Source organism: Cajanus cajan, chromosome 7 (assembly GCF_000230855.2).
Source record: "Cajanus cajan strain Asha chromosome 7, NIPB_CcT2T_4, whole genome shotgun sequence".
In the NCBI taxonomy this organism is placed as follows: domain Eukaryota; kingdom Viridiplantae; phylum Streptophyta; class Magnoliopsida; order Fabales; family Fabaceae; genus Cajanus; species Cajanus cajan.
This window is the reverse complement of record NC_138523.1, coordinates 5,373,043-5,378,515: the sequence shown is the minus strand read 5'-3', so window position 1 is coordinate 5,378,515 and position 5,473 is coordinate 5,373,043. Positions and strand designations below refer to the sequence as shown.

The 5,473-nt window shown below is 26.3% G+C and overlaps 1 long non-coding RNA gene across 1 annotated transcript; it reads left to right on the top strand.

Annotated features, from left to right (window-relative positions):
* Positions 1 to 1,062: 1,062 nt before the first annotated feature.
* LOC145949685 (uncharacterized) lies at positions 1,063 to 4,887 on the top strand. The gene is made up of 5 exons (XR_014428090.1): positions 1,063 to 2,189; positions 2,267 to 2,335; positions 3,060 to 3,172; positions 3,497 to 3,609; positions 4,532 to 4,887. It is a non-coding gene; the product is annotated as an uncharacterized LOC145949685 (long non-coding RNA).
* Positions 4,888 to 5,473: the final 586 nt, after the last annotated feature.

Genomic DNA, 5,473 nt, shown 5'->3' with positions numbered 1-5,473 from the left:
TTTTACTTTATTAAACGTAAGAAACAAATTAAAGATTAAATTTTTTTAACAAATAAAAATTAATATAACAATTAATAATTTATATTTCTATTTATATTAATTATAAATATTTCTTATATTATATAATAATTCATATAATTTATTTAATATTTTTTAAGTTAAATTTGATTATCTTATTTTTAAAAGATTCAATAATTAATTTTCTTATTTAAATATTAAATTTATTTTGAAAATACTCAATTGAGTCTTTAATTTTTTAAAATATATTAATTTAATCAAATTTCTTTTCCTTTTAACTTCAATTATTTTTAAAGATTAATTAAATATATATATTATTATTATTCATAATATAATAATTAATTATCGAGTGGTGTGTAATACTTAATAAAAGTTACACCCGGTATTACTGTTAGTATAACCTGTTTGTCTATATATATATATAGAGAGACAGAGACAGAGAGACTGAGAAAATGAATGGAAGAAAAATAGTTAAACATATAGTTGTTTGATTATATGTATATAGTAATAGATAAAGGGAAATATATATACGTCATCTTGTAACTAATTTTTGTCTCCAAAATAATGGATAATTATATACCCTCAATTCTTAAGAAATAAATAAATAATTTTTAGTTATTAATTTAACTTTTTATTAAAAGATTTAAAGACATGAAATGTATAATGGTATGTGATAACCTAAATAAATAAATAATTTTTAATTATTATTAACGATCAAACTGTTCAATTTAAAAATTTTAATGCATAGATCAAATTTACAAATTTGTAAAAAATTTAAAAATCATTTGATACTTCATTTCATTAATTCAAATTGACGGATAATCATAGAATCATTTTATACATTGATTAAAATTAATGAAACGAAGTATCAAATGATTTTTAAATTTTCTAACAATTTACATATTTGATCTATGCATTAAGAACTTTAAATTGAACGGTTAGATAATTGAAATTTCATAGAGAAAATGAGTTATTGAACGGAGTAAGTCTATGTAACTCTTAGAGTAAAAAGATCCATCTTCTTTAATATATATATATATATATATATATATATATATATATATATATAATTTGCTTTCCTTTTGTGTTTCATTTTCTGTTTATGGTTTTTTAGTTTATTAGTTGTCATGGTACATGTGTTTGTTACCTTTTTCTTTAATTTGGATTTTATACGATGTAAGTTTTAATTAGATATTCAGCGAATCATATTAATAAAGATTTGAACAAATTATATTACTATTAAACATCCGATAAATAAGGATATATTTAAAGAAATAACTTATTTAAGATATTATATAATAATTTTTTATGTAATAAGATCAATGAATAATGATATGTTTTAAGAAATAATACTTGTTTAAGATCTTATATAATAAGTTTTTATATGATAAGATCTTATAATGTTATATTACTATATATTTTTGAGAAAGTTGAATTGAATCTTTAATTTTTAAAAATAAGATTAATTTAATCAATGTTTACTTAATTAAAAAATAACTTATTTAACATATTTTAATAAATAAAACTTAATTGATACCTTCTAAAATAAAAATAATGTTATTAAACGTAAGAAACAAATTAAAGATTGAATTTTTTTAACAAATAAAAACTAATATAACAATTAATAATTTATATTTCTATTTATATTAATTATAAATATTTCTTATATTATATAATAATTTATATAATTTATTTAATATTTTTTAAGTTAAATTTGGTTCTCTTATTTTTAAAAGATTCAATAATTAATTTTCTTATTTAAATATTAAATTTATTTTGAAAATACTCAATTGAGTCTTTAATTTTTTAAAATATATTAATTTAATCAAATTTCTTTCCTTTTAACTTCAATTATTTTTAAAAAATAAGAGTAAATTTAATTTTAAAATAAATCAAATTCAATAAATTTGAATAAATAAAAACTTAATTAATACTTTTTAAAATAAAAATTATAAAATTAAAATGAGTATAGTTGCTGACCCTCTAAAACATTCTCAAATGCACTCTCGAACCCTACCTCTTGCTCACTCTAGAACGCTCTCTCTCGCACACCGTAAGACCCAAACCCTCTCAACTCAGTGAAACCTAAAACGCTTGTTTATCTTCAACAACCCTCGAAGGAAACATTGAAGTCGTATTCGACGAAGGGCAACACAGGGAAGTCATTTTAGGTGCGTATCTTCATTTTGTGTTTTGGTTGTTTTTGCCTCTCTCATCTTGTACAAATGCGTGGGTGCTAATGTTTTAGGGTGTGGAGGAACTCCCGGAGGAGGTTTTCGGAAACGCAGTCGTCCTATTGTGCGACTCCCTTGTGAAGGTATTTGTTTCATTTTAGGGTTTCCTCTGTTTCCTCTGTTTCATCATTCTGTATGAGCCTGATTTTGCAAAGTTGATATAGCCCTCTGTTTTGTTTTTGCGATGCTTCATTCTGTGTCCAGTATGTCGTTTAAAGCATCTAATTTATTTATTTTATATTCTATTTGTAGTGATTCAAAATGTCTAACAATGTGATTGTTGTATTATCCAAATAAATTGATTTTTAAATAACGTAGTTTGTGCTTGGATTTGGGTTTGCAAACTTTATTCTATATGAGCCTGATTTTGCAAAGTTGACTTTGGTTAAAGAATGGGTTTGAGTGAATGGATTTATATGTGTTTGAGTAGACACATGAAAAATTGATTTTTTTTAGAAAATATGATTGTTCTATTACTAAATATAATCGCCAGGAATGCTAATAAAAGACACCTTCTAACGATTTCTTCTTAATATTTTTCTTATTATTAGTTGAAATAGATTAAAAATTATAAATTTTGTGAGTCTCATTTTATGCATGATCTAATAGTGACCCAATAACGCATGATTGGAAACATTCAACTCTCATTGATCGTATATTAGAGTTAAAGAAAGAGGATGATAAATAGAGTGTGGCTAGAAATTTTCTTTTAATCATACATGGAGAAGTAAATTCAACAACCACAAGACCATAATTGCATTGGCTTGTGATATTTTTTTACAATGTTGACGATAGCCTCTGTTTCAGGTTTATCAGGTTCCTGATTTGATATATTTACAACATAAGAATTTACTAGCAAGTGCTGCAAGGACTTATTTGAACTACGAAGACAAAATCAAGTGCTGCAAGGATCCTCATATGTAAGTCAAAATTACCTTATGTAATATCGACTTTTTCACAAACTTTCTCATTTAATTTTTTCACAAACACCTATAAAGTTACAAGGGATTTTTTGCAAGTTAAGGAATCAAATACCTATCTCAATCAAAAGGCTCTCAAGCTAGATGCTAATCTAAACTAAGCCTAAATCTCAATCTTGATTACCGCAATTAAATAGTCACTAGCTTATACTAATAGTCAATCTTTTTTCAGCTAACAAATTTTTTTAAAGTAAAATACTGATCTTTTATAATAATTAGCTTTCATATTTTTTCATTCTTTTGTGACAATGGAGCTTGATGCAGAGTTGAATTTATCTCACATTGGCTGTTCTAGCTGCTATTCTGGTCAAAGAGATTCCTGTGCTGGTGGAAATCAAAACAAGGAAGAGGAAAAGAAAGTCAATACGGGTTTATTGGTAGGAAGTGGGGAATATACTCTTGTTTATTCAATTCAATATTTTTTTCCATGCCAGCGAGTCAATTCGGCTTTCCTGTGTTATTGTTTTAATTTTGTGTTTATAATTTAGTTATTGGAAACAATATGTCGGTAATAATTTAATTGCCTTTGTAGTCTATAGTGAGAACTTTGGGAATGATAGTCAACTAGTCAGAAACATTTCAAAGGATTTTTAAAACTTAGCACCCAAACAATTAGAGTGGTGGGTATATAAAAGCATATTGAATGCTACTGATAAACAAGTGAATAGAAATCCAACTCCACTTCACTTTTAGTCTATATTTCCTCAACTTATGAATAATGCTAAATAGTACAGTACAATTATTTTGGCATTCGTATATTCCTCTTTTATGTCATCTATAACAATCAAAACTGGAATCACTTCAGTAGTTAAAATTGTAATGGTGGTAGTTAAAATGGTGCATAAAATTAATAGTTATTATAAAATAAGTTTCGAAACTGTATGTTATAAATAAACTGTAATAGATGATCGACCAAATTGGTTCTTTAATAATTGACTCCTGAAATAAATAAAATGATCAAATTATAGTAACTTGGAATTTATATAATCAAATAATGATAGCATGGGAGATTGATTTTAATATTGAATTGAGGCTGGTGTTGATCTAGATGGAAATTTAGTACTCCTATTAGCATGTAACACAGGAAGGAATCTAAAGTTAAAACTTTGTTTCTAACTTGTACAGCTGACTTTTACCTCATAACATGGGTAAATTTTACCACATGTTAAAACATTAGTTGTAATTTTAGTGTTGTTTCATAATTGTAGGCAACTAGTATGTGTCATCCAAAGTTTGTTCGTTCATAATCTATTGTTCGTTCATAATCTCACTTACCATATTAATGTGTTTTCTTGGCAGCATGTTTGTGTCGACAGTGAAGAGGCTGAGGGTGTTGAAGAGATCTGATCTTCCTGCTTTTACCCGTGAGTTGGAGTATTTAACTTAATTTAGCAGAATTTATGTTTTGTTTTGGTTGTGATGAATGATTGAAGAAATGTGTTTGATTTTTGTTTTGATTTTTTTCTCTTAAAAACGCTATTGGAGAAGTTTATGCACACATACTCTATGTATGTGTTATATGTACCTCTTGTATCAAACACAATCTTTTGTACAGTGGCATAAATCAAAATGTGTATTTTTCTATTAAATGTAACTTTAAACTGATATCGAGCTATAAACTTATTAATTTAATACCAAGTGTCAAAAACTAAAAAAAACTGTCTCCGAAACAAAAATCCCTGTTCTAGGCTAACCTCATCTAATTTATAACCTAAAAGGGTAAAAAGGTAAAACTACCAAGATAAAAATTACAAAGATAAAATAAAAATAAAACATAAAACTTAAAAAGCTGGGACGCGAAGTGAATCACGGCCGTGACTGAGAATCACGACCGTGATCTTCTCTGGAGCACATCTATGAAGGGTCAGTGGCGTTCACGGGTGTGATTGGGAATCACGGCCATGATTTTCTCTGGTGAATCACGGGCGTGATTTAGAATCACGACCGTGATTTTCCCTGTAGCTCAGCATTTCCTCTTTAATTCTTAAATCTTGATCCTGCTCAGAGAAAACACAACACATACCAAGAAAAGCATAAAATAGGAAAATGATATAAAAATTTATTAAAAACATGAAAGATATGCATGATTATGCTATGAATTCTTGTGAATTAAAGTGCTAAAATACGAGTAAAATACACAACATCACTGGTGCTTGTGTAATTGTGTTGATTGTTGAAGTGGATTGATGAAGTGGATTTTATTTTTTTTGTTTTATTTGATTTGAATTGTTTGACTGTTTT